Source organism: Notolepis coatsorum (assembly GCF_963971535.1).
Source record: "Notolepis coatsorum genome assembly, chromosome: 1".
Classification (NCBI taxonomy): domain Eukaryota; kingdom Metazoa; phylum Chordata; class Actinopteri; order Aulopiformes; family Paralepididae; genus Notolepis; species Notolepis coatsorum.
In genome coordinates, this window is record NC_140165.1 from 8,162,626 (window position 1) to 8,174,023 (window position 11,398).

At 43.7% G+C, this 11,398-nt stretch overlaps 1 pseudogene across 1 annotated transcript in view; it reads left to right on the forward strand.

The window, feature by feature from the left end:
• Positions 1-833: 833 nt before the first annotated feature.
• LOC311244206 (sodium channel protein type 2 subunit alpha-like) overlaps positions 834-11,398 on the forward strand; it is a 55,605-nt pseudogene continuing 45,040 nt past the window's right edge. The window contains exons 1-2 of the transcript in view: positions 834-1,109; positions 10,381-10,499. The product of the transcript in view is annotated as a sodium channel protein type 2 subunit alpha-like (transcript). The remainder of the gene's footprint in view (positions 1,110-10,380; positions 10,500-11,398) is intronic.

Sequence of the window (11,398 nt, forward strand, 5' to 3'; positions counted from 1 at the left end):
TTTATGTTTATGTTTATGTTCAGGCTCATGTGCATGTTTATGTTTATGTGTATTTAAGGATCCCCATCAGTTAGTCTTCCTGGGGTTCTGAACATAGAAATGCAATACAGTACAATAAAGTGCATACATACATCAAATATATATGTATGTCTATATATATATATATTCATACATGCACATACATACATACATACATACATACATACATACATACATACATACATACATACATACATACATACATACATACATACATACATACATACATACATACATACATACATACATACATACATACATACACATATTGTACATACACACACACACACGCACGCACGCATGCACGCACGCACACACACACGCATGTGCACCAAGACGAAAGTCTTTCTCTGGTCTGCATCCCCTTAACAATTTTATGTATTGAGCTGTACTGTACCCATTCTGCAATCCGTTAATAAAATTTTCAATCAATCAATCAAACACACACACACACACACACACACACACACACACACACACACACACACACACACACACACACACACACACACACACACACACACACACACACACACACACACACACACAGTCCACACACACACACTTAAAAGAAAAACAATCCACCTAAGCGGGTACACACATGAGCACGGTTGCCTCTGTCGTCGGTGTGTGAGTGAAAAAACAAATTGTAAAGCGCGTTGGATAAAAGTGCTATATTAAATGCAGCCACTTAGCATTTACCCCTCTCTCCCCCTCCCCCCCCCCCCCCCCCCGTAGGCCCCCGTCCCCCCGGCTGAGCCCCACGCTGCCCTCTGAAGGAGCAGGATGACAAGATGGCCCATCTGCTGGTACCGCCAGGACCCGACAGCTTCCGCGCCTTCGCCCCCGAGTCGCTGGCCGCCATCGAGAGGCGCATCGCCGAGGAGGAGGCCCGGAGACCGCGGGCGGAGCGCCGCAGCATCGTCGCCGGCGCCGACGACGAGAACGGGCCCAAGCCCAACAGCGACCTGGAGGCCGGGAAGTCCCTCCCCTTCATCTACGGGGACATCCCCTCCGGCATGGTGTCCACTCCGCTGGAGGACCTGGACACCTTCTACGGCAATCAGAAGGTTCGTACTTGACCCCCCGTGCGGGTTGACCTACGTCGAGGTCAAAGGTCAAAGCGGGGGGGGGGGGGCTTCTTTCTTGATCCTCCAATAATCACGACTGTCGCTTGTGGGGAAGCAAGGGCTGTGATTGGAGTATCAGGAAAAGAGGGTGGGGTTTGAGATAGATGATTGATGGAGCCAACAGAGACACATGCAAAAGAAAAAACGCACTCTCCAATAGGTCAACGAAAGATTTTATAACTGTTTTATAACTTTTATAACTGTTTTATAACTGTTTTATAACTTTTATAACTATTTTATAACTGTATAACTGCAAACAATGCTTTTGCTGCTTACAGTCGTCTCCAGTTCCGCACCTTTTAGTGTAGAAAGATGTTGGTCATTCTCCCACTGGACCACCAGCTATTTGCAATTGAAACAGCTGTTCTGTCTTAATTAGCATACGTATAGCTGGTTGAGGACTCGGAGGGGTGTTCTCCTTTTTGTTTGTTTGTTTTATTAAGATCCCTATTAGCTTTTGCATGGCAGAATCTATTCTTCCTGGGGTCCAATAACTTACATGGTGAAAACACAGAAATATACATTCACACTCAACGCCATACTTAGACAACACATTAAAAAACAAAACACACATGAACAAAACAAACACACTGCGATTAGACAAAGCACATAGACAGGCGCTCACTGAACCCATCATGATCTAATTAATAGATAATTAAGCTACATAATATAATTTAACATAGATAGCCCATGGAACCGTAAATCCTTGAAGCATTTGCAATTGAAAAGTCACTACAGTATAGGTCTGAGGCGCTGACGTGTGTGCGGTTCAATCTGGAGACTATACTGTACCTCAGAGGCAGTTAGCTCCATTCACACTTTGCCATAATTCACCTCGCCAGCATATTGTGCCCCTGTCAGGAGGGACAGTCCGGAAGCTCATCCAGCCCCCAATGTGTACAATAACAACCTAAGCTGGGGCGGAAAGGGTTAGAGGGTGCTGTTTAAAAACACACTTCAATCAATCAATCTGAATTGAAAAAAATAAAAAATAACCTTCTACTATCATGCACTCCTCCGAATATACTAATAATATGTCTCTCTGCTACTATGCACTCAACACTGCAGCACTCAAGTTTCAACAATTTGATGAACATTGTTACTCAGCTGAAAGAGTTGTACCCTTCCCGCGGTCTTGCCGTACAGAACTTGGATAAAAGCGTCAGCTAAATGACAAGCCTGTTGCTCGAAGTCTCATGACAAGTGTCATTTTCCTTAGCATTGTCGAACACTGAATGAAGTTATACCTAGCTTGACATAACATGTTTATATCTTATGCTCCTGGTTGTTCTGGGTATATATGACTTACTACTACCATAGTGTCTATATACCTGTATCACTGTACATAATAATACTGTAACACTGTACATACATGTGATTAGCCATGTAAAATGTAAATGTTTGCCCACAAATCAGAGAATGGGTCTTTAAAGCCCCCCCCCCCCCCATCCAGGGATGTCATCAACAATCTGAAGATTTCCAAGCAGGCCTTGCGAGTAGATTGTTGGTTTGAGTAGGAGGTGAAACGGGTCCAGCTGTGCCCTGACTCCCCCCCCGCTGTACACCTGCACCTCGTTCTGACGGGGGTTTGGACTGATGGGGGTCATTACATATCACCTTTTGAGATGCGGATTTGCGATTTGAATGGGGGGAGGGGGGGGGGGGGGTGATGCCGTCACTGGCTCTAAAGGCCCACTCTGCAATCTAAATGTAAACAAAAAAGGAATCTCCCCCGCCACTCACCACAAAACATGGGACGGGAGGCTTTGTTTAAAACCCTCTGGACCCTATCATTTATCAATTCCGCCTGGATCTTTTTTGTATGTGGAGATGTAGAATTGTCAAAGAATGTCCTAGGAAGTCCCTTTGCCCCTTTTTTCCTTTGTTACTTCATCTTCATCGATACCTCAGTTGTTCAACATAAATGTATGTGTAGGAATGTGTAATAACAGTTTAAATGGAATAAAAACGCAAAATCGGAATTAGATTTACAGGTTTTATTATAGAAAAAAGAACAATGATGGGCAGATATAAAAAATAAATAAAAAAAAAGTGGGGAGGGGATCTGAACGTCGACACAAGGACTGACAAGCTAAGCACATGTTGTATAGAATCGCAAAATGACCGCCGTGTAAATACTGGTAAATTGGTCAAATTTGTAAACATTGAATTGAAACATTTACATTTACATTTTACATTTTGTCATTTAGCTGATGCTCTTATCCAAAGCGACTTACAAGTTTTGTATGACAAGTCAGCAGGAAGGGCACACCTCTATCAGCTGAGTAAATGTTCATCAAAGTGTTGAGTGCTACAGTGTAGGTTAGTATATTAGGACAAGTGCATGACAGTATGGTTCGTGTTTTATTTTTTTCATTTCAGATATTGATTGAAGAAATGTGTCTTTAGTCGACGGCGAAAGATTGGTAGAGTTTCGGCTGTCCTAACTGTGGTGCGAAGTTCGTTCCACCATTGTGGGGCAAGGACCGAGAATAGGCGGCTTCTCTTTGAACAGACTCTTTGAAACAGACTAAACTAAACAAACTATGCCAAATTATTTAAAATCAATTGTGTAAAATAAACGTGAAATATTACATAGGGCCAAATAAATTCTGGATTGTGGCTTTTTAAGTGTCTTTTATATAGAAGTGCATTTTACAAAGGATGAGGACATTTAAATGGAAAAGGTCAATGTGGGTGGATCTGGTAAAGGGTCGGTTTGTTAAAGCTGCAGTAGGCAACTTCTGAGAAATTAGCAGGAGTGAGTTTACAGTACCTGCCCAGCAGAAATAGAGCGAGCTCTGCATCACTTGTCAAGCCCATGCACGCGCAACAAAGGATGTCCATAGACTACCAGAGGAACCAGCAGCTTTAAGCTGAATTAAAAATATATATATATTTCCAAGTCTCTGCTCGGCATGGGGCCCAAAACAACAGCAAATTTCCCCCAAATGGCCTACTACAGCTTTAAGGCGTTTTCTTGCCCTTAAAGGTCCACTTTTTGATGTTTAAAGGGGAACTATTTTACTATTTCTTTCGCTATTTGGGCACTTTTACACAATTCCTGTGAGTTTATGGAACACCTCTGTAATGTTTTATTTTTTTTAGTTCATTGTTTTGTATTTCTAATCAAGTCCTCAAAAACAGCATTTTTCTACCTCAAGATCTTAAGCCGTTTTGAGCCTGGGCTCCTAAACCACGGTGGGAACTGATGATTATCATGCAGCGGAGTCTCTCTGACATCACAAATCAGCACATTTTCAGATGACTCAGTTCAGTGAGGGTGAATATTGTGAGAGGAGAATTGGAAGAATGCGCCAATATGAGAATTAGAGACATAGATCATATTAATATAAGTCCACATAGCTAGGAAACAATGCTAAACACTGAAAAAGGCCATTTATAAGATAGTTCCCCTTTAATACATGTGTGCCTGCCTTGTCTGCTGCCCTTTAGCAATAGAACGACTCAGAGTCACCATTCCAATCCATGCCCACGGTAATTTGCCCTTCATGGATGATGGACTCCATTGTTATGGATATGGTTGTAGTAGCTATCCACGGTCATGAATCATTCTAAATATCTTTAAATGCTTGGGGGGGGGGGGGGGGGGGGGACGAGGTAATGATATCAATGTGACATTTGGGTTGATTGCCAGTGGGATGGATGATTGGTTTGTATGACGTTTGGTCATGGTTATCACTTGTGAGCTGCTACTTGGGGGTTACAGAAAAACAAGACTCTAAGAGTATAAAAGCCCTGCTAGTAATACTACTACTCATAATAATAATCGTAATCATAATCATAATCATAATAATCATAATAATACACATTATTTGTATAACACCTTTCATGCAAGAATTGCAGCTCTAAGTAGTTCCAATCAGTAGAAATAGACATCAAGGTTAAAACAATGCATATAATAAAACAACAACAATAAAATATATATAATTTACAATATAATAATCAAATCATAAAAATAGCAGCTTAAACAACAAAATAGCTATAATTTACAATACAATAATCACAGTGTGGATGTAATGAGTCTACGTGGCACAATGTATTAAAGGTAAGGTGAAGAGATATTTTTTTAGTTTACCTTTGAAAATGTTTAGTGTGAGTGACATTGGCATTGCTAGAGCACTCGGTTAACCATCTGTAGTGTGGTAGTGAAAGGGTTAACCTATAGTGTGGTAGTGAAAGTGTTATTTGTAGTGTGGTAGTGAAAGGGTTAACCTTCTTTAGTGTGGTAGTGAAAGTGTTAACCTTCTGTAGTGTGGTAGTGAAAGCGTTAACCTTCTATAGTGTGGTAGTGAAAGGCTTAACCTTCTATAGTGTGGTAGTGAAAGGGTTAACCAGTTGTGGTGTGGTAGTGAAAGGGTTAACCCTTTGTGGTGTGGTAGTGAAAGGGTTAACCTACTTTAGTGTGGCAGTGAAATGGTTAACCTTCTATAGTGTGGTAGTGAAATGGTTAACCATTTGTGGTGTGGTAGTAAAATGGTTAACCTTCTTTAGTGTGGTGGTGAAAGGGTTAACCTTCTGTAGTGTGGTAGTAAAATGGTTAACCTTCTTTAGTGTGGTGGTGAAAGGGTTAACCTTCTGTAGTGTGGTGGTGAAAGGGTTAACCGTCTATAGTAGCAGCATGTTGAACTATCCTTGAGCAAGACACTTCTACTGTGCTACACTCTATCTGCCCGCCATCTGTGTGTGAATGTGTGAGTGAATGGGTGAATGTGTGAGGCACGAGTTGTTAAGTGCTTTGGATGAAAGCGCTATATAAATGCAGCCGTCTTTAGTTTTTCATTTTTAAACCTATCCCTTATCGCAACCCTAATCCTATATTACACAATCCCACATAGGTAAAAACGTCCTTCTGGGTAATGGGATCTAGACAATACCATAAAAAGAATGTTGGCGAGACCTTCAACCACTTATGTGACTCATATGCCTCATTCTTGGAAGTATGAATTCATTACTTGATCACAGGTCTCCGTTTTAAGTACTGCCTCAGCTGCTGTCACAATACTCCATGGTACTGAAACGGTTTGGCCAGCAGTCATTTTGTTCAATTTGTTATGTTAAACCAGCACTATGTAACTTTAGAGGTTTTTCTACGTTCCATAGTGCTTGCTCCAAGACAGATACCCATGCAAAAAAGAAGACGGATGGCATTATTTTCCCACTGGGTGTTTTTATAAAAAAGATACAATTATTTAAAAAAAAATTGGGCTTTCTGTATTTTTCTCCCATCCCCCAATTTAGTTGTTATGTCAATTTCCTTCCTGGTCGTTGCGCACATTGCCCCACTGTCGGCCTGGGGAGGGTGTAGAACTACCACATGCCTCCTCCGATACATGTGGAGTCGCCAGCCGCTTCTTTACACCCGACAGCAAGGAGTCTCACTGGGGGAACGTAACGCGTGCGGAGGTTCATGCTATTTCCCCCCAGATCCCCCCTCCCTGCTGAACAGGCGCCCCGACCCACCAGTAGGAGTCGCAGTTTACAACGACCACGACACATAACCCCAGCGGCTTCCCACCCGCCAACACCGCCAGTTGTGTTAGTAGGGACGACTGACCAAGCCGGAGGTACCACTGACAGCTGGATTCGATCCCAGAGTCTCTGCGGTGGTAGGCGAGTGCTTAGTCCACTGCGCTACCCAGCCGCCCTCCACTGGGAGTTTTGATAGTCACTGGAGCAAAACCCATCTCGGCACAAATGTGCCATGCTGGGATCCGGTCCTTCTTAGTGCCAGCCCATCACCAGGTGCCAAGTGCTTGATGTGAGCAGCTGTTGTGCCGCTGAACCGCGGTGCCAAGGCTGCTCTGCCCTAGAGGTGTGGGACGAAAAACATACTTCCTCTTGCGACACGTTATCGATACATATCGATACATCAATGCGCTTGACAATCCCATTTTATGATTGGAATGAGGTGAACATATTGAAAATTTTATAAAAACCAACAATGTAAATATATTTTTATTGCAATTTATTATAAAAATTAAAATATAACAAAGTATTCCGTTGGGGAAATAATTAATAGTTAATAATAATCAGGTTAATAATAATAATAATAATAACTTCATTTTATATAGCGCCTTTCAAGGGACACAAGGTCGCTTTACACAGGGGGGGGGGGGGGGGGGATAACAAAGTAACAGACAGTGGACAGACACAACATATACATATAAAGTGAGAGATTAGGGGTTAAAGGCCAAGTTGAAGAGGTGGGTTTTGAGCAGTTCTTTAAATGAGTCCAGAGTTGGGGCGGTGCGGAGTTCTGCGGGGAGGGAGTTCCAGAGGGTGGGAGCTGCCACACTGAAAGCTCTGTCCCCAAAGGTCCGCAGTCTGGTTCGGGGGATGGAGAGCTGACCAGTGTCCGTGGATCGTAGGGACCGTGACTGAGTGTGGGGGTGGAGGAGGTCAGTGAGGTACTGCGGTCAGTGTGTGTTAAAGAGACACCATGCAATTTGTTGTACATTGTTTCATGCTCAATTGGCCAGTTTGTGATGCACCCTAAATAATCTGATAAGCTTCCATGTCAATTCTGTGAATAAATACATAATTTATGTATGGATATTTCTTCTTCTTCAGTCACACAGATGTACCGTAAATAATATGTCTCGCTATATATACCGATCGTCGCAGATATCGCATATTGTGATATTATCGTTATATCGAGGGCCAAATCCGTCACGGTATCGTATCGTGAGCTGCTGGTATCGTCCCGCCCCTAAATGGTAAATGGCTGCATTTATATAGCAGCTTTTATCCAAAGCGCTTTACAATTTGTTCCTCACATTTTTACCCATTCACTCACACATTCACACACCTACGGTGGAGGCGACCATGCAAGGTGCCAACCTGCTCATCGAGAGAAATGAGGGGTTAGGTGTCTTGCTCAAGGACACTTCAACACGCTGCCCGGGAGGAGTGGGAATCGAACCGGATTGCCAGACGACTGCTCTACCTCCCGAGCCACTGTCGCCCCTATAGCTCTGCCCTGGATGTTCTCATCCAGCTCTGTTATTAGCCTGTACTGCCCCGCGCCACTCTGATGTCGCGACCCACACACACACACGCATTGTCAACTACAGGCTGGCCGGTGTACACCCACACACACACGCAAGGGCAGGCGCTGGGGCAGTGACTCACTTTGAACTGAATCTACTGTACCGTCACTGAATGCAGCCGTCCATTGTGCACAGAATGTGAAGCTATAACAAGACACTTCTTAGCTGTCCATCGTGTGCGATGATGACGCTTGCTCCAGGGATGGGGGGGGTTCAGCGACACTGCCGCTAGTGCCACTTCTCGTGGGTGTCGAGTCCGATCCTTGATCCGCACACCCGTCCACAGATGGCACAAGGGAAGCCAGATAACAGGGGGGGATGTCAGTCGCCCGCTGGTGTCGTTGCGTGCGCCTCTCAGATCTTCGGTCTTGGTTGGTTTGGTGTATTTGGGGAAACTGCAGTGGCACAAGTGACTTTCCAGGCTGATCTGTTTCAAGCTGCGTGGTGTTGATGTTTGCACACTTTAGGAGGTCCCTGGTATAGTCCTTAATTAAAGCGTCTCTTTTGGCCTCCAGCAGCCCGCTTTGCTCCTCTCAGTTGGCCACATAGAGGGCTTGGCGGGGCAGGCGGTGGTCAGCCATACAAATTGTGTGCCCTATCCAGCGACGTTTTTCTCACACACACACACACACACACACACACACACACACACACACACACACACACACACACACACACACACACACACACACACACACACACACACACACACACACACGCACACACACGCACACACGCACACACACGCACACACACACACACACACCGGACACCCCCCCCCCCCCCCCTAGGGGTGTCCGGTATAAACGGTATACGGTATAAACGGTATGAATTTGCGCTACGGTATGGATTTTGACTATACCTTGTGACCGGTAGAGCAACTCTAAAGTAGCAATGACGTAACCACAGTGTGGAGGGAGGGGGGCTGCTAGAAGTGGAGCTAACGTTCGCTTGCTGAAGCAGGGCTCTACAGTGTGACTATTTCACTCGCATTTGCCTCTAAACATAGATATGTGCGAACTGGAAAAATTATTTAGGACCACAGAGGCTTTGCGTAGTGGGCGTGTCAACGCGCAATTGTCATTTCATAATAGACACGGAACAAAGCGGACCTTCAATTCTAGAAGCGAACTAGCTCTTCAGCCCTGCGTTTGAAGGCTGTGTGACGACTTCTCTTGCGAGTCGCGCAGTTTCTATGTGTAATGTAAACTCTGCGACGGGTCCAATCGTCTAACATGCTTTGCATCCTCGCCATTCTGGAATGCCCACGTCGTAAAAAAACGTATGTAATGTTAACTGTTGATGTAGCCTCAGCAAACCAACGTTAGCTCCACTCTAGCAGCCCCCTCCCTCCCTCCCTCTCTCTCTCACTCTGTCTCCCCATCCCTCTTTCTCTCTCTCTCTGCTAACAATCCTGATTCGATTCTTGAACCTATTTCATTAAAAGGAAGATATTGATGGACATTAGCTATAGTATAGCTCAGCAGCTGTAACAGAATCATTATATTATTTTTGATTATTTACGTTTTAAGTTACGTTAAACGGGGGGGGGGGAAGCCAGCGGTGGACCGACATAACAAACACTGTCACTGTTTACTTGGTTCCTTTTCAAACTGTCGATCGAAAGGGCTTTAAAGACATGGTCAAAGCACTGGTTCCAAGATACGCGTTAACCTGCCTGCAGACACTTGAGAAAGGGTTTTGCATTTTTCTATTGCAGTTTTCCACAATAAATGTTCTTAAAATAACTTTGTAGCCTACTATGTGAAATATGTCCTAGTAATACAAGAGTACAGTAATAGCTGCCATACCAGTGTTTACCCCTTCAGAAGCATGTATATAGACATTTTAAGATAACGTGATATATACCGTTACCGTTTATGCTTCAAATTATACCGTGATATAATACATTTTAGACCATATACCATCCAGCCCTTTCTAATATCAATAGCTGACAGGAAGTGAAATGTAATTAATTCAGAATGATGTGTATGCTGTCAAGTTGAAATTGTTTATATTTTCAAGCACTGTAACTTTACTGTAGTACAGGCATGTGCCAATCTTTACATGCTGGTATTATTATGGTATGATGATAAAAATGATATCCATTTCTCTTTGTCTCCTGTTCTCTTTTTCAGACCTTCATAGTATTGAATCGGGGGAAGACTATCTTCCGCTTCAACGCCACGCCAGCCGTGTACATCCTGAGCCCCTTCAACCCGCTACGCAGAATATCTATCAAAGTCTTAGTCCACTCATATCCTTTCACACCCAGAGCGCGCCTGCTGCTTTATCCACGACGTCTCCCCGTTCGGCCCGGATCTAAGGGTCTGATCACAATTGTGGTTTTGAAATGAATGATTGATTCAATGAAATGGGTTATTAGGGATGCTCGATATTGTCTTTTTTTTACCGATATACCGATATTGTCCAACTCTTAATTTCCGATACCGATATTATCAACCGATATCAACCGATACCGATATATGCAGGGTTTCCCCCCCAAAAAGCGGAATCATTTCAGGTAATTAACATTACATATCTCTTGTTGTGTAATTAACACAACATTATGCATACTTTGACAATAAATAAAATAATAATTTGTTCTTACTTGCTTGCCTGGGTAAATAAAAATTAAATAAATGTCAAAAAAAAATCGTAATTTTTTTGATTTTTTTTTTGAAAACCGATACCGATATTTTCCGATATCACATTTTTATGCCAATATCGGACGATAATATCGGTAGGCCGATAATATCGGACATCCCTAGTTGTGTAGGAATGTATTGTTGACAAGGACTAAGATGTTTTGTTTTTTTGTGTGCATCTTGTTAGCCTTTCGGGTGTAGCAGTATTTTGGAATGTCTATAGACCTGTTCGCGTGTACCTGTTCCGCAACAGTAAGTGACTTCCGGGGTAGGCCTGATTGGCCCCGACAGGCACGTGACGCGGCAAACTGCCGCGTCACGTGCCTGTCGGGGCCAATCAGGCCTACCCCGGAAGTCACTTACTGTTGCGGAACAGTTACACGCGACCTGTTCGCCGCCGACGTCATGACAAATACGCGCGCGGCGCAGACCCGAAGCAGAAAGGAACGTAATGCCGGTCAGAACAATGGGGCAGACTAAAATATATTTGCATTAGCCATGCTAGTAG